The following is a 25,403-nucleotide window of genomic DNA, read 5'->3' on the forward strand; positions in this document are numbered from 1 at the left end:
AGGCAAATCAGACTCATTTAATAAAGCAAACATCACTATGTATAGTTAGTGATAAGCCTAGTGCACACGATCAGAAACTCGGATGGAAAATGCAGAATTCATAACGATCGTACAATAATCTGATTATTAGTACACAGCTTTCGAGAGCCAATCACAACGGTTCTTCCGAAATTATCCGATGGCACAAACATGAACGATTTTCTCATACGATACCAGAACGTCCGATTTGTCTGATTAGTACAGTTTTTGTTAAAAAAAAAAAAATATATATCAGAAGAGCAAGGTGATGTATGCTCGGAAATACATTACAATACAACACATCACGTGTCATATGAGAATTTTTATAAGTTGAGTAACCTCTTCATTTTTGATATGAGATTAGCATGCAAAAAAAAAAAAAAAAAAAGACAGACGATCAATCATTCGTCTGATATTCTCATGGGCCTTTAGTTTATTCCAATAGAGCAGATATTCTCAGAGTTCCTCTAGGGCAGGGATATGCAATTAGCGGACCTCCAGCTGTTGCAGAACTACAAGTCCCATGAGGCATAGCAAGACTCTGACAGCCACTAGCATGACACCCAGAGGCAGAGGCATGATGGGACTTGTAGTTTTGCAACAGCTGGAGGTCCGCTAATTGCAGATCCCTGCTCTAGAGGTTGCTAGGGGCTCCTTGAGCTGTGACAACCAATGTAAGAGCCATTTTCCTCCCAATGACCACCAATATAAGGGCCAATTTGGAACAAATGACCACTAATGTATGGAACATCCCACCTTCCACTGACAACCAATGTATGGCATTCTTCCTTTCAAAGGCCACCAATATAAGGGGGGTGTTTGTCTCAATGAATGGAGCATTTCTCCTTCCTCTGACATCTAAATGTAAGGGGCATTCCACTTCCCAATGACCACCAATGTAAAGGGCATTCTTCCTTTCATTGAAAAGCAATGTAAGGGCTAATTTCCTACAAATGAGACATTCTTCCTCCCAAAAACCACCAATGTAAGGGGGATGGCTTCCCCCCACTGACCACCAATGAAGGAGAGTTCTTCCCCCCACTGACCACCAATGAAGGCGAGTTCTTCCCCCCACTGACCACCAATGAAGGCGAGTTCTTCCCCCCACTGACCACCAATGAAGGCGAGTTCTTCCCCCCACTGACCACCAATGAAGGCGAGTTCTTCCCCCCACTGACCACCAATGAAGGCGAGTTCTTCCCCCCACTGACCACCAATGAAGGCGAGTTCTTCCCCCCACTGACCACCAATGAAGGCGAGTTCTTCCCCCCACTGACCACCAATGAAGGCGAGTTCTTCCCCCCACTGACCACCAATGAAGGCGAGTTCTTCCCCCACTGACCACCAATGAAGGCGAGTTCTTCCCCCCACTGACCACCAATGAAGGCGAGTTCTTCCCCCCACTGACCACCAATGAAGGCGAGTTCTTCCCCCCACTGACCACCAATGAAGGCGAGTTCTTCCCCCCACTGACCACCAATGAAGGCGAGTTCTTCCCCCCACTGACCACCAATGAAGGCGAGTTCTTCCCCCCACTGACCACCAATGAAGGCGAGTTCTTCCCCCCACTGACCACCAATGAAGGCGAGTTCTTCCCCCCACTGACCACCAATGAAGGCGAGTTCTTCCCCCCACTGACCACCAATGAAGGCGAGTTCTTCCCCCCACTGACCACCAATGAAGGAGAGTTCTTCCCCCACTGACCACCAATGAAGGAGAGTTCTTCCCCCACTGACCACCAATGAAGGCAAGTTCTTCCCCCCACTGACCATCAATGTAATTAGCATTCTTCTACCCAATGACCACCAATATATGAGGCATTCTTTCTTCCACTGACAACCAATGTAAGGAATATTCTTTCTCCCAATGACTACCAATGTAAGAGGCATTATTCTCACTGACCCCCATATATTAGTATCAGCAGGTGTTACCCAAGACCTGAAAATCATTTTAAAAGGGGCTGTAAAGGCAGAAAGTTTATCTTAATTCATTCTATGCATTACAATAAAAAAACATGTGTGCAGCAGAACCTTCTGTGTGCAGAAGCCCCAACACTTACCCGAGCCCCATCTTCCTCCAGCGATGTGCCTTGGCCGTTCAAGATGCTCCTCCTGATTGGCTGAGACACAGCAGCCGATGCCATTGGCTCCCGCTGCTGTAAATCAAAGTCCGTCAGCCAAGGAGAGAGAGAGGGGGTGGGCCTGGACTCCATGTATAAATGGACTCAGGGAGCTTTGACTCGGCTAAGGTGCCCCCATAGGAAGCTGCTTGCTGTGGGGGCACTCAACAGGAGGGAGGGGCCAGGAGCACAGAAGAGGGACCTGAGAAGAGGGGGATCGGGGCTGCTCTGTGCAAATCCACTCTAACAGAGCAGGTAAGTTGAACATGTTTGTGACTTTTAGGGGGGGGGGGGGGCGACTTTACAATCACTTTAAATGTTCCTTTGGGGCTAAAAGGTTGAGAAAGGCTACATTAGAATTCCCAGTGGTTTCGCTCTTACATGCAGTAAGCAATAGCAACCAATTGCAATCCATCTTTCTGAAAATAAAGTCCGATTGCAACAACTAAAGTCATAATGAAGATATTTGCATCCAAACAAACCATAAACCAACCCCAGAGTCATTCCAAAAAATGTAACCTTTTCTGTGGGAAAAATAACCTTGCCGTTTATGGTGCCTCACATTTGAAACCGTCAGGTACATGTGCAAAGACTAAAAATCAGAGCGGAGTCTGCCGCCACTCCTAAGAGGAAAAAATAAATAAAATCAGCTATCAATGTGAAATTCCCCCAATTTGGTCTGTGTACTCTGTGCGATCGCTCTCTATGATGAAGCCCTCTGTATGTGTGGGAGAAGGATAAACACATTTGATCGGTGTCATGGACTAGGTTGCATTATTTGCTTGTTTTCCATTGCAAGTAACAGCGTGAAGGTAACAAAAGCACGTAAGGAGCATTCGTATCAATGACATTTAGAAGGAGAGCGGATGTGAGAACGTGGGGGAGGGAAGGGGACATAAAAGACTACAACTCCCACAAACTCCCATCGGGAAAAAGCTTGATCAGGACAGGCGTCAGAACAGATTAAGATTATAAAACCCTAACCTATAGGACAGAGTTGTTTATGTGTGATTACCATATCAAATTCTAATAATTAAATACTTGCTAATTACTGATCTGATTATCTGTCAGGATGTCAGTGATTTGTATAAATCAATATAAGGACAGCTGTGACGTGGGAGATATTCTGCATTAGAGAGTACTGGCCTTCTGTGTAAAGTAACAAAAAGCATTAAAATGTCATTTATTCCTGCATAGAGCCCCACACAGAAAACCTACAATTAGTCAGTTCTATGGACGTCACGGAGCAGATCCTCTCCCACACAGAGATGGCATTGGGAAGACAGATTCAGGGAGAACAGCAAGCTGCACAAATACATATATAGTGCACAAACTTGGCACCGACATAAAATACACCACATTCTGCTACTTACCCCCCCCTTTGCTTTGGACATTTACTAGACCCATCTTCATCCCGGAAAGCTTTTTTTTAACCACCCGGCATCACTGTATTCGTTATAAGTGGTCCTTTGTGCATCAAACTTCCCCACTAGCTATTGACAATCACATTTTTGACTTCCACAAACCCCCTTTAATGTCACCTAGTCAAACCCAATACAAATCATCACCCAAACACCCGGCCTCACCTCGCACTCTGACATGTGAAAGTGTCTGAAAGATGATGTGTTCCTGTTGCCCAGAGCAACCAAATTCCACCGGTTCATGATTGTTGGGGTGATGGGGACATCCTGATTGATTGCTACAAACAAGAACTGTTCTTTTAAGTATATGTACACATCCCAATTACCTAATCCAGGGGTCTCCAAACTGCAGGTCGGGTGCCGTACGCGGCCCTTTGTTTTCCTTTATCCAGCCCTTGGGACACCAATTCTTGCACTGATATGAGGCACTATTCCACCCACTGACACCAGTGATGAGGAACTATTCTTCCATAGACTCCAATAACGAGACATTATTCCTCCACTGAGATGGGACACAATTCTTCTCACTGACACCATCAATGGGGCATTGTTCTATTCCTTGATACCATTCTCTACTCAATGGGCCCCACCTAAGGTCTAAAGAGCAGAAAACTGACCCTTTGTTTAGAAAATCTGAAGACCCCTGATCTAATCTGACAAGAGACCTGGGTGAGAGAACCAACATTGTCGGGTCTATACCAGTGGTCTCCAAACTGCAGCCCTTTCCCTGCCTTTATGTGGCCCTTGGGGCATTATTTCATTTACTGCTACTAACAATGGGGTATAATCCCCCCCCCCCCCATTTACACCAATGATGGGACACAATTCCTCCCAAAGACACCAACAATGGGACACATACCCTCCTACGGGGCACAAGTCCTCCCAAATACACCAATGACAGAACACAATTTTTCCCAAATACTCTAACAATTGTACACAATTACTCCCATTGGCACCAATGATGGAGCACAATTCCACCCAATGATATCAATGACAAGACACAATTCCTCCCAAATACACCAATGACAGGACACAATTCCTCCCAAATACACCAATGACAAGACACAATTCCTCCCAAATACACCAATGACAGGACACAATTCCTCCCAAATACACCAATGACGGGGGCACAATTCCTCCCAAATACACCAATGACAAGACACAATTCCTCCCAAATACACCAATGACAAGACACAATTCCTCCCAAATACACCAATGACAAGACACAATTCCTCCCAAATACACCAATGACAGGACACAATTCCTCCCAAATACACCAATGACGGGGGCACAATTCCTCCCAAATACACCAATGACAGGACACAATTCCTCCCAAATACACCAATGACGGGAGCACAATTTTTCCCAAATACACCAATGACGGGGCACAATTCCTCCCAAATACACCAATGATAGGGCGCAATTCCTTCCAAATACACCAATGACGAGACACAGTTCCTCCCAAATACACTAATGACAGGACACAATTCCTCCCAAATACACCAATGACAGGACACAATTCCTCCCAAATACACCAATGACAGGACACAATTCCTCCCAAATACACCAATGACAGGGCGCAATTCCTCCCAAATACACCAACAATTGGACACAATTTCTCTCAATGGCACCAATGAAGGAACACAATTCCACCCAATGATATCAATGACGGGGCACAATTCCTTCCAATGACACCAACAATGGGACACAATTTCTTCACTTTACTGTCCTTCAAGCTTTAGGGGGCCGCACTGTGGACAGTGGGAGTAGAAAATGTCCTGATGTCGGAGGGAGTTAACACTGCCCCATGATTAGTATTAGGAGGAGTAATCGTTCCCCTTTGTTGCTATCAATAAGAGAAATAGTGTGCCATCATTGGTGTCAATGAGAGGAATAGTGTGCCATCATTATTGTCAGTGGGAGAAACAGTTCCCCTATTGTTGGTGTCATAGACAGGAACTATGCTCCAAGAGCAGGGTAAAAAAAGCAAAGGGCCGCAGGTTGGAGATCACGGCTTTCGAGCAACTGTGGGTATTGGCCTGTGTATATGGAGGTCTTCTATGGGTTGAGCACAGACGGTGTTGATGCACAAATTTCTCCAGCCGGGCCATTGTCTTCTACTGGCGGGGGGATTGGGGAAGCCGTCCCCGTCAGGAGAAGACCGCGATAATCGCAAAAGAATCTGGCAGGCTGGTTGTACCCAATTGATAGATCAACTTAGTACATTCAGCCTGCCCATTAATGGTTTGAATCTTGGCCAGATCCTGCTGAACCGGCTGAGATTTAAACAGTGTATGGCCGGCCTAAAGATGTAACTTCATCCAAAACGAGACAAAGTGGATATAGATACACTTTAATCGCTCTAAATCATCAGCATTGTGCCGTTCACTACAATCTCTCCCTTCTTATACTATAGGTGAGTTACATCACCTTTTACACCCAAATCTCTATCTGCACCAGGACAGGCTTATCTACTATATCATTATACCGCTGTGTATGGATGTAGTGCTAACACGTGAAATAAACCCCCACCCCCATGTCATACAATGGAGTCCTGTGCTTGTAAACACTTTTATGGTCTAAGCCGAAACTTCCTTTCTGTAGCTTCACACAAGTTGCTGTCCAACATCTTCACTCTTCTTCCATGACCAGCTCTGTACTTTCCCCATACAATCATTGCCATTATCTGTCTCCATCATTGGGTACCCCCCCCCCCCCCCCCCCGATGTGCCTCATTGGATATATACTAGTCACCGCGGTCCCCGGTCACCCCAGGACTTTCCTGTGGGGGTTGATGTCCTCAGGAACTGAACCGTTATCTCAGCCATACTTACAATCATAAAAGATCAGTTACAGTTTTATCCGTTTCAATTAACATTTGACTGAAAATTATTATTTTTTTCACACAACAAAGACAACATCGATTTGGTTGGGCAGATCTTCTGGCAGCACCAGTGGATTCTTTTTTGACAAAACCGACACCATACACTCACCGGACACTTTATTAGGTACACCTGTTTAATTGCTTGGTAACACAAATTGCTAACCAGCCAATCACATGGCAGCAACTCAATGCATTTGGGCATCCAGACATGGTGAAGAATTTTAATCAAACATCAGAATGGGGAAGAAAGGGGATTTAAGGGACTTTGAACATGACATGGTTGTTGGTACCAGACAGGCTGGTCTGAGTATTTCAAAACTGCAGATCGACTGGGATTTTCTCACACAACCATCTCTCGTGTTTACAGAGAATGGTACGAAAAATAGAAAATATCCAGTGAGCGGCCGTTGTGTGGAGGAAAATGCCTTATTTATGTCAGAGGAGGATGGGCAGACTTGGTTGGAGATGATAGAAAGGCGACATTAACTCAAATAACCACTTGTTACAACCAAGGTATGCAGAATACTATCTCTAAACGCACAACACATCACACCTTGAAGCAGATGGGCTACAGCAGCAGAAGACCACACCAGGTGCCACTCCTGTCAGCTAACAGGAAACTGAGGCTACAATTCACACAGGTTCAAAAAAATTGGACAATAGAAGATTTGGAAAAACTTTTCCTGGTCTGATGAGTCTTGATTTCAGCTGTGATATTCAGATGGAGGGTCAGAATTTGGAGGAAACAACATGAAAGTATGGATCCATCCTGTCTTGTATCAATGGTTCAGGCTGGTGATGGTGTAAGGGTGTGGGGGATATTTTCTTGGCACACTTTGGGCCCCTTAGTACCAATTGGTTATCATTTAAATGCCACGACCTACCTAGCTAATGTTACTGATCATGTCCATCCCTTTATGACTACAGTGTACACATCTTCTGATGGCTCCTTCCAGCAGGATAATGCTCCATGTCACAAAGATCAAATCATCTCACCACTAGACAATGAGGTCTCTGTACTCGATCTCAATCCAATAGAGCCCCTTTGGGATGTGGTTGAACGGGAGATTGCCATGGATGTGCAGCCGACAAATCTGCAACAACTGTGAGATGCTATCATGTCACTATGGACTGAAATCTCTGAGGAATGTTTCTAACACTTTGTTGAATCTATGCCATGGAGAATTAAGGCAGATCTGAAGGCAAAAGGGGGTCCAACCCGGAACTAGCAAGGTGTACCTAATAAAGTGGCCGGTGAGTGTAGATTTGCTGCATTTTCCTTCTAAAGGATAAGATTCCTTTATTGGAGACAACTGTCTTTCTTCAACCTGATTTACCATGTAGAACATCGGTATTGTTACATGTATGGCCAGTGTGAGATTTCAATACAAGACCTGCACCTCCAGTCACTCCAATCTTTATCAGATACGTCCCAAATACTCCTCACCCTACAACCACGTCTGACATATTCAACCTCAAAATCCACCGCCCCAGAGATTCCACAACTCCCAATACACAGACTTCATACACCCCACAGGTGAGACCACAAAGTATCTGAAAGAAAAGCTGTTTGTTTTTTTCTTTACGTCAGCCAATCAGATTCTCCATTTTCCAGAGTCTGTAGGTAGGAGAATCCGATTTGCAAAGCCCAGGCAGCTTCTGCTGTGTACCAATCAAGAAGATCGAATCCGGATCTGTCTAATCGGTAATAAAGCTGGATGAGATGTGCAATGAGAGTCAATGGAGCTGGTGACATCCCGGTGTGTTCTGCAGGGAGCACCATTGCAGCACTTTGACAAACATGCATTCGCCTCAGAGACCAATAGGAACGCATACATAAGAGACGTCTACTGTATATACATTTATTTAAGCTGCCCATACATTTCTCTTTTTTTTCATTCAACCAGCAAATTGAACCAAAAAAATGTCCTATTTCCCCCATCCACACATTAGGTGTGGATGGGGAAATCCCCACTAAAAACTACTAAAACTGTAGTGTGCAAAATCCGATGCAGTCCTGCATAGAAACCAATCAGCTTCCAGGTTTTATTGTCAACGTTTAACTGAACAAGCTGAAGTTAGAAGCTGATTGGTTCCTACGCAGAGCTGCACCAGATTTTGCACTCTTAGTAAATTAACCCGAGTGTGTTCTGACAAGGAGGAGATTTCCCCACCACCACAATACACTGATCAACACTGCTGGGTCCAGCTGGTGGCGAAAATTTTCAAACAATTGGTAGACTGACTTCTGTACAACCAGCCTGCCCATACATGGATCGTAATTTGTCCGGTCCCTGATAAACCACCCGAATTTTGATCCATATATGACCAGCATAACGTATTCACTTGTGTGAATGTGTAAATTTCAGCTTGAGCTATTAAGCTCTGTAAACAACTGGCTTTAGTGACCAGGAGGTAAAACTGCTAAACCAGCCGAATTTCAATCCAAGTATGACCGGCTTCACAGCCTCACTCAAAAGAAATGACCCTTGCAGTACACCCCCCCCCCCCCACACACACCCCCCCACACACACATTACAAGGGATAAATGATTGTTAAAGCCGAACTCCGGAAAATAAGCCATAGATGATTCAAATCTCAACCGCTGCAGCAGGGATGGACGAGATTCGATCCATCTATGGGCAGGCTGGTTGTACGGAAGTCAATCCATCGATCGACTTCAGTACAACCAGATTTTTTCCATGCAATCACTGGCGGCACTTATAGATGCCAGCAATGACGGCTCCCCACCAGCAGAACACAATAGCGCTGTGGGAGGGATTCCACCATCAGCACTGGGTTGGTGGGCGAAATCGACCGATTTTCTTTACTTCCACCTGTGCTGGAAAGAAAGAACACTGCATAATGTTCAGGATGTTTTAGACAAAATCTACACCCCCCACAATGCGAGGGTTAAACTCTTGTTTAGTTAAGGGATGGAGGGAGATCTATCATGTATCTTATTCCTCACTCCAGCAGGTTTTTCCATCTCCGCGGCCTGAAACTTTCCCTGTAAGGTGCTCTGGACGGCGGTCACATCAAATACAATGCAGGACCAAGAGTGCTGCATTGTACGTGAGAACAGCGAGGGCCCAATCATAACCCAGGAGAGTCTGAAAAGGAGAGCGGCAGTGCCGGGGAGAGCAAGGAATAAAGTAAATAGTGCAGCCTCTTCCTCCACCCCGAGGCTTAAATATTTAACCCTCGCATGGCTAGGGATCCCACTGTAAGGGGGGGGAAGAGGAGAACGATCGGAGGGGGAAGAGGAGAGCGATCGGGGGGGGAAGAGGAGAACGATCGGGGGGGGGAAGAGGAGAGCGATCGGAGGGGGAAGAGGAGAACGATCGGGGGGGGGGGAAGAGGAGAACACTGTAGGACTGTCCATAACCTGCACCCCTCTATTTCCAGTCATATACTGGTTATTGTGCCAACAACACCCACCCCCTCCACCCCCAGATTTCCAAACCATCACCACTCACTGTACCAGCAGACCCCCTCCCCAATATTCTGCACCCCTTCATTCTCAGCCACACAGATCACTGTACCATGATGTGCACCCCCTTAACTCTTCAAATAAACCAGTCACTAAGTCAGCACCCCCCCCCCCCCCCATAACCTGCACCCCCAGATTTCTAGTCATATACTAATCATTGTGCCAACACATATCCCCCCACCCGTATCCTGCACCCCCAGATTTGCAGCCTTACACTAGTCCCTGTGCCATGCCCTGAAGCCCTAAAGTTTTGTCATACACCCACCACTGTGTCAGCAGAAGCCCCCCAGATGCTGCACCCCTCAAAATCCAGCCATACACAGGGCACTATGCCAGGACTTGCACCCCCCCCCATATCCATCACCCCTAGATTAACAAACAAACCCCAGTCGCTGTGCCCTGCCCTTACCCCTGAATTGCCATCATAAACCAATCACAGTACAAGCAGAAACCCCCCATATGCTGCACCCCCAGATTTCCAACCAAACACCAGTCATTGTGACAACATCCCCCATATAACCTGAACCCCCAGATCTGCAGCCAATTACTGTGCCAAGTGCTGATCCCTCCAAGATCCCGGACACTGTGCCATTAGGGGCCCCCGATATATCCAATCATTGCGTCAAAAGGGGCCCCATATTTCCAGTCATTAGGGCCCCCCCCAATATAAGCTATACAAGTAACTATGCTGTCAGGGGTCCCCCATTTGTCCTGCCCCCCCCATATAGGGGGGCCCCTATATATCCTGCACACTCATATTTACAGACATTCAGCCACTAGGGCCCCCAATATAACTTACACCCCCTCATTTTCCTAGCGATTGTGCCATTAGGGCCCCTATATGTCATGCACCCCCATATTCTTAGTCATTGTGCCATTGGAGGCCCCCATAACTTGTACCCCCCTATTCCCAATTAGGAGCCCCCCATATTCCTAGTGATTAGGGGCCCCCATATGTCCTACTTCCCAATATTCCCAGTCATTCAGCCATTACAGCCCCCCAATATAACTGGTACCCGTCATTAGAGTCCCCCATACAACCTTCACCCCAATATTCTAAGTGAATGTGACATTGGGGGCCCCCCGTAGCTTGCACCCATTATTCTCAGTCATTAGGGGGCGCCTTTTATATACTGCACCCCCATATTCTTAGTCATTGTGCCATTGGGGTCCCCCAGGACTTGTACCCCCATATTTTCAATCAGTAGGGATCCCCATATTCCCAATGATTGTGCCCCCCCCAAAAATGCACCCCATAATCTCAGTAATTGTGTCATTAGGGGGCCCCCATATTACCAGTCATTAGGGGGCCCCCCATATTACCAGTCATTAGGGGGCCCCCCATATTACCAGTCATTAGGGGGCCCCCCATATTACCAGTCATTAGGGGGCCCCCCCATATTACCAGTCATTAGGGGGCCCCCCCATATTACCAGTCATTAGGGGGGCCCCCCCATATTACCAGTCATTAGGGGGGCCCCCCATATTACCAGTCACTAGGGGGCCCCCCATATTACCAGTCATTAGGGAGCCCCCCCATATTACCAGTCATTAGGGCCCCCCCATATTACCAGTCATTAGGGAGCCCCCCCCATATTACCAGTCATTAGGGCCCCCCCATATTACCAGTCATTAGGGAGCCCCCCCATATTACCAGTCATTAGGGAGCCCCCCCATATTACCAGTCATTAGGGGGCCCCCCCATATTACCAGTCATTAGGGGGCCCCCATATTACCAGTCACTAGGGGGCCCCCCATATTACCAGTCATTAGGGGGCCCCCCCATATTACCAGTCATTAGGGGGCCCCCCTATATTACCAGTCATTAGGGGGCCCCCCTATATTACCAGTCATTAGGGGCCCCCCATATTCCCAGTCACTAGGGCCCCCCCCCATATTCCCGGTCCCAGCACCCCCCGCTCGGCTCTCCTCGCACATCCCGGTCCCATCTGGAGCACACAGCCGGCTCCCTTCCCCCGGGACCGCTCCTCCGTCCCCCGGCTCTGTCCAATCCTCTCCCCGCTCTTCTCCCTCCACACAACAACCCCCCCATGCACTTTCCCCCGGACTTCCCTCCGGTTCCAGCACTTACCGACATCGGCTCCCCCGGAATCCCACTCCGAGCTCCGCCGATCCCAGCGCTTCCCACAGCGACACTACACGACACGCCCACCGCCCACAGGCACGCCCACCGCCTCTGCACTCACCACGCTAAGCCCGCCCCCGGCCAACATGGCCGCCTCAACGCCGCCAACCACAGCGTGCTCTGCCAACCACAACTTTTTTTTTTCTTTCTATCAGCTTTATTAACAAGTCCAGAAGGTGAACACTGGCACTGAACGTGTAAGCAGAGATCCCAGGGGCTTCTAGGAAGAGTCTCAAATCATCATGTTACACATTTCTAAAAACTGCTTATAAAATTCATGCAGACATGATCAGGGCAGAGAATCCTCAGGCCCCATTCACACCGAGTGTAGGGCCCCACGTGTCTCATATACCTCCTAACTTTTTGAGATGGGAATGAGGGACACCTATCAGCAAAAGTATGCAGGCATTGGACACACCCCTTACCACGCCCCCTTAAAGGAGAATTGTACAAAAAAACAAGATTGGTTAAACCCACAAGTGCTTTTTTTTACCACTACTATTCCTTTATATTGGCTTTTGGAATTTACAAATGCAGCAATTTAGAAATCAGATGAAAGGTTTAGCACTGGAAAATACCATTGATAGATAAAAAGTGCATTTTATATACAACTATATGGATCAGACCAAAATGAGGGACAAATGAGGAGGAATGAGGGACAGAGGGACATTGCTCCAAATCAGGGACAGTCCCTCAAAATCAGGGACAGTTGGGAGCCGTGTGATAAACACACCAAAGCGGCTCCTGTAGCCTTTTTTTGGAGCTGACTTCGGCATGTTTTATTTTTGCTCATTTATTCCATGTTTTGTCATGCAACAAAATGCCCGTTTTAGTAGCGTGTTTGGCGCGTCATTAAGAATGAATAGCTCTGTTGAAAAAAAAAAAGAATGAATGGCACCAGATTGCGAGTTCAGCGTTTTACCACGTTTTTCCACACGTTCCGAACGCACACAGAAATGTGCGCTTCCACTGCGCTCGGGGGTGACCGAGGCCTCAGAGAGGTGCTGCAAAAATAGGGCTCAATCCACCCGCTATCCCCCGCTTACATAACGCCGCCGTTCCTATCCACCAACAAACTATAAAGAGGAAAACTGTCACTCACATGAAGAATTGAAAACATTTCTTTTTCTAGAAAATTACTTTTTCCAAACAATTCTATATTTTCTAAAAGCAGAGGTCCTTGAGAAGGAAATGGTGGCAGTTGCGATTTTTTTTTTTTCGTGCGGGGGAGGGGAGAAGATCACTAAGGCTGGCCATACATTATACAATTTCCTTGTAAACTTGCCTTTAGATTTACCAAAACCATATAATATGAAGTCAAACCTAAACACTTTTAATTTGTATGTAATCAGACAGGCCCTTGCACTACATAGTTGAAGGTAAATCTAAAGGAAATTGAACAAGAAAAATTGTATAATGTATTAGACCAGATTAACCCTGTGTAAGCTCTGGTCAGACTCATAAGAAGATATGTGTTCTGCTGGGCACTATTCAACTTGGACAACTGAGGACATCTTGTGGTGGAGAAGAGGTACTGCCCGAGACAACACAGGAGAGGAGGTGTGTATTGCAGCTGGGGTTGCTTTTTAGTAATACTTTAACCACTTAAGCCCCGGACTATTTGGCTGGCCAAAGACCAGCGCACTTTTTGCGATTCTGCACTGCGTCGCTTTAACTGACAATTGTGCGGTCGTGCGAAGTGGCTCCCAAACAAAATTGACATCCTTTTTTTCCCACAAATAGAGATTCCTTTTGGTGGTATTTGATCACCTCTGCATTTTTTTATTTTTTTGCACTATAAACAAAAAAATAGGGACAATTTTGAAAAAAACGCATTATTTTTTACTTTTTGCTATAATAAATATCTCCCAAAAATATATTAATTTTTTTTTTTTTCCTCAGTTTAGGCCGATACATATTCTTCTACATAATTTTGGTAAAAAAATCGCAATAAGCGTTTGTTGATTGGTTTGCGCAAAAGCTATAGCGTCTACAAAATAGGGGATAGTTTTATGGCATTTTTATTAATAATTTTCTTTTTTTACTAGTAATGGCGGCGATCAGCGATTTTTATCATGACTACGGCATTATGGCGGACAGATTGGAAACTTTTGGCGCTATTTTGGGACCATTCACATTTATACAACGATCAGTGCGATTAAAAATGCATTGATTACTGTGTAAATGTGACTGGCAGAGAAGGGGTTAACCACTAGGGGGCGCTGCAGGGGTTAAGTGTGTCCTAGGGAGTGATTCTAACTGTGAGGGGGAGGGGATGTGTGTGACAGGACACTGATCACCGCTCCCGATCACAGGGGCTGTGATCAGTGTCAGTGTTACTAGGCAGAACGGGGAAATGCTTGTTTACATCAGCATCCCCCCGTTCTTCCTCACCGTGAGACGATTGCGGCTATCCCCGCGGACATCGAGTCCGCGGGACCCGCGATCGCGCTCACGGAGCTCCCGGCGGGCGTGCGCGCCTGCAAGCCGCCTCTTAAAGGGCAATGTACTGGTACGTTAATCTGCCTGTACGTGCCCTTCTGCCGCAGTATATCTGCGTGAGGCGGTTGGGAAGCGGTTAAGGCTTCATTTTTTTTCTTATTTTAATAAACATGTCATACTTACCTGCTCTGTCCAATAGTCAGACCTCCTCTTCTGGGGTCCCCTGCCAGTGCTTTTGGTTCTGCTTCTTCTATGTGTACCCCCATGCATAGATAGGCTCATAGACGCACACAGCACAGTTTCACCCCCACTTTCTCCTCACGTGATTTGATTGACAGCAGCTGGAGCCACTGGCTCCCACTGCTACCTCTGTGTCCAGTAAGGAGAGGAACACAGATCAGCATAACTGCAGACGGGCACAGCACTGGATCGAGATAGGACTCAGGTAAGAGTATAGGGCGGTCTACTCCTGAGACATTGCCTTTAGGACCACTTTAAAGCTGTACTCTAGGCAGATGTATAAAAGGCACATTAATGCAGCTCTGTATTTATTAATACATCATTAACCACTTCCCACCCATAGGACATCATATGACATCCTAGATTTTGAGTGGTAATACTGGGATGATTCCTGCATCTACAGGAAGCATCCCGTATCTTTTTTTTTTTTTCTGCCGGCATTTCTCTTTAATGTAACAGCAATCCTAGCGGCTAAATAGCTGCTGGATCGCTGTTACATGTGGCAGGAGGGGGCCCCCCACCCACTGCCTTCCACCGCTTTTCCAGGCTCTTACGTCCTACCAGGGAGTCCGGCACTGAAGTCAGTGGTTCAGCTAGCCTACCATAGAGGTGACTGAAGACTGGAATGTCCCTGATCATCTCTATGGTCTAAGAAACCGAAAACAACAAGTATTTCGCCTTTTCCAGTTTCACCAGAATGTGCACAAGCCATTACTGGCTTGTGAAAGCATCAAATCAAACCAATCTCAGTTTGATCAGACGCTTTTAAGGGCAGAGGAGCAATCTGGGGTCTAATAAAGATACTGTGATAGCAATAAAGTTGATTACAAAAAAAAGTAATTAACCGCTTCTTTCCCTGCCCATAGTCAAATGATGTCCGCAGGAGGGATCTCCCATCCTGGGCGGGCGTTATATGACGTCCTCGGCTTCCCGGCCATCTAGGGGGCACGCACCGCGTCACTCGGGAGCCGATGGGCATGCCCGGCGGCCGCAATGTCCGCCGGGCACTTGCGATTGCCAGTAACAGAGCAAGACTGTGGATCTGTGTGTAAACACACAGATCCACGTCCTGTCAGGGGAGAGGAGACCGATCGTGTGTTCCCAGTACAGAGGAACACCAACTAGTCTCCTCTCCTTGTGAGTCCCTGCCCCCTACAGTTAGAATCACTCCCTAGGTAACACAGTTAACCTCTTGATCGCCCCCTAGTGTTAACACCTTCCTTGCCAGTGACATTTATACAGTAATCAGTGCATTTTTATAGCACTGATCGCTGTATAAATGTGAATGGTCCCAAAATAGTGTCAAAAGTGTCCGATATGTCCGCCGCAATGTCACAGTCACGATAAAAATCGCAGATTGCCACCATTACTAGTAAACAATGAATAAATATAAAAATGCCATAAATCTATCTCCTATTTTGTAGATGCTATAACTTTTGTGCAAACTAATCAATACATGCTTATTGTGATTTTTTTTAACAAAAATTGGTGGAAGAATACGTATTGGCCTAAACCGAGTAAAAAATTTGTTTTTGTTTTTTTTTTTAAAATTGGGATATTTATTATAGCAAAAAGTAAAACATTTTGGGTTTTTTTCAAACTTGTCACTCTTCTTTTGTTTATAGCACAAGCGATAAAAACCGCATAGGTGATCAAATACCACCAAAAGAAAAAAATTATAAAAATTTAATTAGTGTGCAGTGTTACATGACCGTGCAATTGTAATTCAAAGTGCGACAGCGCTGAAAACTGAAAATTGGCCTGGGCAGGAAGGGGTGAAAATGTCCTGTATTGAAGTGGTTAAAGAAACAATGTAAAAATTTAAAAAATGTAATAAAAAAAATTATTAAAAATAAATAAAAATAAAATGCTCCTGTCCCCCCCTGCATGCCCACAAAGGTGAGTGCATTCATAGGTCACGCGAATGTGTAAGTGCCTTGCAAAAGTATTCACCCCCTTTGGCTTTTTACCTATTTTGTTACATTACAGCCTTTAGTTCAATGTTTTTTTTTAATCTGAATTATATGTGATGGATCAGAACACAATAGTCTAAGTTGGTGAAGTAAAATTAGAAAAATATATACATAAAACTATTTTTCCAAAATAAAAAACTGATAATTGGCATGTGCGTATGTATTCACCCCCTTTTTTATGAAGCCCATAAAAAGCTCTGGTGCAACCAATTACCTTCAGAAGTCACATAATTAGTGAAATGATGTCCACCTCTGTGCAATCTAAGTGTCACATGATCACTCATTACATATACACACCTCTTTGAAAGGCCCCAGAGGCTGCAACACCTAAGCAAGAGGCACCACTAACCAAACACTGCCATGAAGACCAAGGAACTCTCCAAACAAGTAAGGGACAATGTTGTTGAGAAGTACAAGTCAGGGTTAGATTATAAAAAAATATTCAAATCTTGATGATCCCTAGGAGCACCATCAAATCTATCATAACAAAATGGAAAGAACATGGCACAACAGCAAACCTACCAAGAGACGGCCACACACCAAAACTCACGGACTAGGCAAGGAGGGCATTAATCAGAGAGGCAGCACAGAGACCTAAGGTGACCTCGGAGGAGCTGCAGAGTTCCACAGCAGATACTGGAGTATCTGTACATAGGATGACAATAAGTCGTATGCTCCATAGAGTTGGGCTTTATGGCAGAGTGGCCAGAAGAAAGCCATTACTTTGAGTAAAAAACAAAATGGCACGTTTTGAGTTTGCGAAAAGGCATGTGGGAGACTCCCAAAATGTATGGAGGAAGGTGCTCTGGTCTGATGAGACTAAAATTGAACTTTTTGGCCATCAAAGAAAACGCTATGTCTGGTGCAAACCCAACACATCACATCACCCAAAGAACACCATCCCCACCGTGAAACATGGTGGTGGCAGCATCATGCTGTGGGGATGTTTTTCAGCAGTCGGGACTGGGAAACTGGTCAGAGTTGAGGGAAAGATGGATGGTGCTAAATACAGGGATATTCTTATGCAAAACCTGTACCACTCTGTGTGTGATTTGAGCCTAGGACGGAGGTTCACCTTCCAGCAGAACAATGACCCCAAACACATTGCTAAAGCAACACTTGAGTGGTTTAAGGCAGTGGTCATCAACCCTGTCCTCAGGGCCCACTAACAGGCCAGGTTTTCAAGATAACTAAAATACATTACAGGTGATATAATTTGCTGCTCAGTGATTGCAGTATTCTAGTCTGCATCTCCCCAAGGTAATACATAAAACCTGGCCTGTTAGTGGGCCCTGAGGACAGGGTTGACAACCACTGGTTTAAGGGGAAACATGTAAATGTGTTGGAATGGCCTAGTCAAAGCCCAGACCTCAATCCAATAGAAAATCTGTGGTCAGACTTAAAGATTGCTGTTCTCAAGCGCAAAACATTCAACTTGAAGGAGCTGGAGCAGTTTTGCAAGGGGGAATGGGCAAAAATCTCCGTGGTAAGATGTGGCAAGCTCATAGAGACTTATCAAATGTGAATTGGAGCTGTGATAGCCGCAAAAGGTGGCTCTACAAAGTATTGACTTTAGGGGGGTGAATAGTTATGCACGATGAATTTTTCTGTTATTTTGTCCTATTTGTTGTTTGTTTCACAATAAAAAAAAAAAACATCTTCAAAGTTGTGGGCATATTCTGTAAATTAAATGATGCAAGTCCTCAAACAATCCATGTTAATTCCAGGTTGTGAGGCAACAAAACACGAAAAATGTAAAGGGGAGTGAATACTTTTGTAAGGCACTGTATGTAAACAGTGTTCACACCACACATGTAAGGTATCCCTGAGAACGTTATAGCGAGAGCAATAATTCTAGCACCAGACCTTCTGGGTTACTCTAAACTGGTAACCTGTAAAGGCTTATAAAATGTCACCTATGGAGATTTTTAAGTACTGTAGTTTGGCGCTGTTCCATGAGTGTGCACAATTTTAAAGTGAGACATGGTAGGTATCTATTTACTCGGTGTAATATCACCTTTTACATTTTACCAAAACATTTTATTGTGTTTGTATGCACTAAAATGAATCAAAGAAGAAGTAAAACCAAAGCTTGTTTGGCTTTACATCTCCTGTGGATCACAGGAGTGCAGTTCGTTCTGCACTCCTTTGACCTGGTTTCAGCAGACAGCGTGCTGAAGCCTGCTGTCAGCTAACGTCACAGAGCCGGTCCAGACTCGTGAAAGATCGTGACCATATGGTCGGGATCTGCCCTCATGCCTGGACCGGCACCTGGCTCAGACTCTCAGCGAGAGGCTGAGTCGGCAGTCGGCTGCTCCCGCCCCCTCCACAGCCCAGTGCTCCAATGAGCATGAGGGAGGAGACTAACAGTCATCAGCTCTCTGCTCTTGGAGCTATGAGAACTGTCTTAGAGTCTTATGCCGTGTACACACGGGCGGACTTTTCGACTGGTCCGACGGACTTTCCAACGGACTTTCGATGGACTTCCGACAGACTTTTGGACGAACGGACTTGCCTACACACGATCACACCAAAGTCTGACGGATTCGTACGTGATGATGTACGAATGGACTAAAATAAGGAAGTTGATAGCCAGTAGCCAATAGCTGCCCTAGCGTGGGTTTTTGTCCGTTGGACTAGCATACAGACGAGCGCATTTCTGGGTCCGGCGGAGTTACGACGTAAAGTTTTAAAGCATGTTTCAAATCTAAAGTCCGTCAGATTTTCGACTGGAAAAGTCCGCTGAAGGTCCGATGAAGCCCACACACGATCGGATTGTCCACCGGACTCGGTCTGTCGGACCAGTCCGGTCGAAAAGTCAGCTCATGTGTACGCGGCATTAGGCTCAGTCTTAGAGACGGCAGGGGAGAGATGGAGCATGGGACCGATGCTGCATCCACCTGGTTAAGTATGATAAACAAAAAAAACATTCCCATACTTCTCTTTTAAAGTGTTTTTTTCCCAAAAAATTGCATTTACAAAAAACGTTGCACAAATACCATGTGAATTGCAAAACCCGCCATTTTATTCTCTAGGGCCTCTACTCCAAAATATGTCATGTTTGGGGGTTTTGAGTAATTTTCTAGAAAAAAATGATGATTTTTACATGTAGCAGATGAATGTCAGACTTGGCCTGGGTTGGAAGTAGTTAAATTTATATTTTTAATTGTAAGCAGTGTAAGTACATTTGTTTGACCTGGTATCAGCTCCTTGCAGTCCCTGTACAGCAGAGCGAAAAAAGCTGTACAAGAAGACGGGCAGTCCCTGTGCTGACAGGGAGCATACTGATAGGAAGAGAGAGCGATGAGCTTGTCGCTGTGCTATTTCTCTTTTCACTGTCCATTCACAGACTGTGGTGGGTCCAGGACAACCTGGGCTCAGAGGAAGGTGAATATTGTAACATAAGCTGAATTTTTTTATTTTATCTTTTAATGGACTTTAATCTTTTTAGTGTTAGGTTATGGGTTAGAGGGTGAATTTTAAAGTGGACTCTGGCCTTTTTTTATTGCATTTTTTGGATACAGTGGGGAATTTAAAACCTCAATCAGTTTTTTTTCCTGTGCTGTGACTAGGAAGAGAGGGGAAATCTCTTCAATAGCAATACAAACCACAATTATAATATTTGTTTTAGTAAAAGAGAGAAAGGTTAGAACCTCTGTCAGAAGGATAGCAAGTGATGGAAAATTTGCCCAAAAGGGAAATAACTTTACAAAGCTAGCAGAGATTTTAATCCCTTCTACGTTATACTAAAAAAAAAAAAAAAAAAAAAGCGCAACACACTGATGGGCTGTTCTGAAAATATTTTTTTTCTTGTATGTGTATTTTTCATGGTTGTAATTTGCAGCCAAATGTATGATGAGATGTCCAGTGTGGAATTTAGGCAGATATAAAAGACACAAATGAATGCAGCTCTATAATCATCAATGCATCATTAAATGTATTTAATATGCAAGCAGTGTAAGTACCTGAATGTGACCTGGTACCAGCTTCTTGCAGTCCCCTGGGAAGGGAAGAAAGAAGCAGCACAAGGAGCCAATCAGTTCACATGCTGACAAGGAGCATGCTAATATAGGAGGAGAAAGCAGAGTGGCAAAGAAATGAGCTCATCGTTGTTCTGCTTCTCCTTTCAATGCTGCTGTCTGCTGTGCTCCTGTGCTCATTTCTCCAGAGTTGTGTCTCACTAATGCAGGAGCTGTGATACTGACAAAGATCACCAAGTGAAAACAGAGGGGAAAAGGGAAAGAAAACGGATGCAGCCACCACATCTAATGATTGGTAAGCTGCAATAATATACATGTTTGGTTTTGAGTTTATTACCGCTTTTTTCATTTTTAATATTTTTTTTAGCTGGAGTCCTGCTTTATATGTCAGGGGCAAGTCCAGGTTAGGAGATAGGTTTCTGTAATTCACATTTTCATGCTTACACTACAATTATTCTACAAAGCAATCATGGGCCGACATAGAAAAAAAAATGTGTTCTGTTCATTCTACATAGTGGCTTAGTGGTAAGCATTCTTGCCTTCCAGCACAAGAGCTCTTGGTTTGAATTCCAACCTGGACACTACAGTGGTGTTTGCATGATCTCCTTGTGCTTGTTGATTGGCTCCTGTTTAAATTGGCCCTAGTTTGTGTATGTACTGTATGCATTTTGAGGCAGAGACCTTAGATTGTCTACACACCTTATACGAGTTCTACACACATACGCATGGGCTTGGGAGACTCTTGTAGGCAGGTGTAGTTAGCCACTTTGCCACTAGGTGGCTATGTACTGGAATAATGTCTGGTACAGTAGGTAGTGGCATTAGGTGGTAGGCCCCCTTTCTGAAGAGCCATCCTACAGAGGTGAGTTAGTACTCATATATAAGTGGGGAGAGACACAGGGAGTCCTGGGGTATGGGAGCCATACACCCCACACCTGTGGTCAGGTAACCAATACACATGGGCCCTGGTCAGGGCAGGGCCGGGTGGAGTGGAGCTGTATATAGGAGGAGCCGCCTGTAGACATTCTGTCCCTTAAGGACAGGGGAGGCTAGGCCTTTTAGACCAGGCTGAAGATCCCTGTGTGAGGCTGCTTCCCTGGAGGGTTCCTGGGAGAAGAGTACCCAGATAGGAGGTGTCTACAGAGAACACAGTCCTGTGAGTACTAATGACCCTGTGCAGAATAGAGACTAGAGGAAGATGGCTGTGAGGTGCTGCATGTGCTTTCCCTGGTGATTACTGCGGACCGTCCACATTATGTGATTGACTGTGTATGTCAAGTGACTCCAGAATGATTGTCCTAGTGATGTGACTGTCTTGCCATTACCTGAACAACATCAGAAAAGTGCAGTGAAGCTAACTATGGTGTGGACATTCCTTCTCCTGAATATAAAGCTGGGGATGTTGTTAGGAGCCCTACTACGAGGAGCAGGGCACAAGATGGTAATGGGGTCGGCCTCAGCAGGTCAGATTGTGTTCTAGCAGGGCTTGGGGTGGGGGTAGGGCCTTGTGCTTGGGCACCAAAATCAGCCAACCGCGAAACCTCTATTACACTCTGATCCCTATATAGTCCAGAACTTCCATGCTCTTGTGCTTTTACCAACTAGGTCATCCCTCATATTCTCTACTAAATGCTCATACACTATTGTATAGCTAGTTGAGGGCCAAGAAGGCTTTTTTTTTTTGGGGGGGGGGGGGGGTTCTCTGCTTAACAGGGAGACAGCTAGGCAAATTTATGTGCTGTCTGCTTAATAGAGAGCTGTGGTTGAGTCTGCTCAGTGTGCTCTGGTGCTGCTCATGCTGTCTTGAAAGTTTCACAATGGTCCAATAGTAATGAGGCATATCGGACAGTGGGTGTAAACCTGGTAGATGAGAGCATAGATGTTTATACAGACCTGGCCAATTAGAAGGGGATGTGCCCCAGGGAATGCTGGGTACATGTATTTAAATCTGAAGAGCACATGGGCTCATGGTCTAGTCTTCCTCTGAGAGAGGTTTAGGTAGGGAGGGGGCTGCTGCTGCTACCGCCGCCGCCGTTGCCGCTGCCACTACCACCACCACCTCTCCCCCACCTCCTCTCCCCAGCACAGGCTGCCATGCGGCCTCAGGTGGTTGACCTGAGTGTCGGAAACCATGAACCAGACCGAGACAGAAGTACAGTAAAATCACACTTGTTTATTAATAAAAATAAAAAGGTAAATAGAGTAAGCAAAGCATAGCCAGAGTCCAGTAACCGGATTGGGTAGTCAGCCAAGCCAGAGTTCAGTAACCAGATCGGGTAATCAGCCAGGCCAGAAGTCAGGGATCCAAGTAGAGGAACAGCAAGCAGGATAAGGAGCCAGAAGAGATGTCACCAAAGCCAGTCTTTAAACAGGAACACAGGAGATGGCTTCTTGTGATGTGACCAAGGCGAAGGCAGGAATGAAGTGAGCTGGAGATCTTTAAGTAGGCAGGACTGACAGGCAGATCCAGAACAGCTGGTAAACTGTGGAGAGAGGTGAGAGCTGGCAATTAGCCGACAGCTGAGCGGCCAGCTCAGAGAAGGAAGGGCTGAGCCAGCCCTGACACTGAGGGCCTGAAATATTGACATTGCAACCCATGATTCTTGTGAGAGCTGACTGAGGGAGGTTGTCCATGGATCCTGTCTGGTACCACTAAAGAGGGCTGCCGTGTGTGCTTCAGAAGCCTTGTGAGAACAGACCCCCACAGGGGATCCCTGGAACTTGTGCTGTTAGATCCCCTCTGGGTGCTAGAAATCAGCTACGTGGTGCAAGCTAAGGGGGACACTGGCTAATGTCTTGAAGAGGCAAAATTCACTGAATTCCTTCTGCTACAAAGGGACTTGTTCTTACCATATTGCTGCTGTGTGGTTCTGCAGATGATCTTCTATACAGTTCTATTGAGAAAGTTGCCCTCGCCCGTGAATAGTTAATTTGGAGTATCCTACTAAATCCTTGCTCCTATCCAAGTTCTCCAAATAAAACATAAAGACAAAAATCCCGTAGACTAGTCATTGAAGATAATGAAGAGTGTGTGCACCTGCCTGTGTAAAAATACTGTGTAACTGGCTGTGGATTAATCAGTGGGAGACCCGGGCACAATAATTCGGTGGCTCCCGCGGGGGTAAGCGCAACATGTAATTTTACCTTGGACTTGAGTTGTTTGCCAGTGCTTGTACTATGGACAACTGATACATGATATCTATCCCACCTCCACTTTTCTCTATATACTGTACCCTGGATTTGTTTAAACCTAAAAACATAATAAACTCAAATTGACAGTCCATACCTGTAATTAATAATTACCTATCAATGGTGAGATTGGGCAATAATTGTATGTAACTAGACCTTTCCCACCCCGAGCCAACAACCCCTGGCCAAGTCTGCTACAGCAAACAATCATTGGGAGGGGGTTAGATATCAAGACAATCAGACATCTGAGAACTCCCCTTCCTTCTCCATGGGCACAACACGCACATTCCCCCGTGTACAGCTGTTTTTTAATTGAATGGCTTTGTGTAGCTCTTTGTCTGTAGGTCTCACTCCCATTATTTCATGCATTTTGCAGCAATATTAAAGCCGAATTTAAGGTATGGGTTTTATAATGTAGTTACATTGGTCCAGTTTGGACTAATTGAAGTATGCATGTGCCATACCTGTGCGATCCCTATGGGGGGCTGACTGCTGCCCTGCTGCATAGTAACCACAAGGTTTGTGCAGCTCAAGAAATGCCTTGCATTTTTTTAATCAAATTCAAGGTATTCTCTGATTGGACGAGGTGCAGAGGTGGGGCACTGACATCACGATCTCCATCTGCTCCAATTAGAGAATGACTTGCATTCATTGAAAAAAAAAAAAGCAAGGTGTTCTGTGAACGGCAGCTGTGCCGAGCGAATGACCTGCTGTGGTTACTATGTAGCAGGGCAGCCTCTCTGCACTGGGCCAGGAAGGCAGCTTCTGGGTGCTGGTGTGCTGAGCAGCTGCCCCAGTGCAGGGACAAGGGGTGGGCAGTAGGGGAAGCTGCCCTGGGCGCAGGACAGCAAAGGGGACAGAGAATGAATGTAAGGTGGTACACCCATTGTGCAACATGCATTAGAAGTGGGAGAGGGGGGCACAGTTCAACATTCTTGCCCTGGGCGCTGGATGGACCTGTCCCAGTATTACTGCATTGTACACAGAGGCGGTTGCTCAGTTTGAACTCTTTGCATCTTCTCAGCGAATGCAAAACATATATAAATTTGGCAAAGTGGAGAGGTGGGGTGGTGACATCTTCTCCTCGTCCAATCAGAGAACACTCAGCACTGCACCCAAAAGACAGCGGCGATCACTAGCGGGGACTTCTTTGGTGATTTCCAGATCCAACAGGTATGGCATATACATATTTGCATGGGTCTAAGCTGGATAAATGTAGCAATCCTATAAAATCCATACCTGGAATTCAGCTTTGACCTCTATACTGTAACATATACAGTATGTTCGCCTGCAAAGAGGGTGGGCTTTAACGCCTATACAGCATGCAAATATGTGTCTATGGGTGGCAGAGCTTTCTGTATTGAGAGTCCGCTCACTGAGCGCTCCCAACACAGTGACTGAGCTGTCAAAGAAAGCTCTCAGCCCGTACTAATAATCAGGAGTCGGAGGAGTTTCCCAATCCTTCCAACTCCATTGGCATACAGCCCCTGTTGGAGAA

At 45.7% G+C, this 25,403-nt stretch overlaps 1 protein-coding gene across 3 annotated transcripts in view; it reads right to left on the bottom strand.

Moving 5' to 3' along the window:
* The window catches only part of SIPA1L3 (signal induced proliferation associated 1 like 3), a 290,975-nt gene extending 278,677 nt beyond the window's left edge, over positions 1-12,298 (bottom strand). For 2 of the 3 annotated variants that reach the window (XM_073598488.1, XM_073598490.1), the window contains exon 1: positions 12,028-12,295. The gene's annotated coding sequence lies outside the window, so the exon portion shown is untranslated. Of the gene's footprint in view, positions 1-12,027 lie in introns of all 3 variants that reach the window. The other variant, XM_073598491.1, reaches the window with a different exon arrangement.
* Positions 12,299-25,403: the final 13,105 nt, after the last annotated feature.

Source organism: Aquarana catesbeiana, linkage group LG09 (assembly GCF_042186555.1).
Source record: "Aquarana catesbeiana isolate 2022-GZ linkage group LG09, ASM4218655v1, whole genome shotgun sequence".
Classification (NCBI taxonomy): Eukaryota; Metazoa; Chordata; class Amphibia; order Anura; family Ranidae; genus Aquarana; species Aquarana catesbeiana.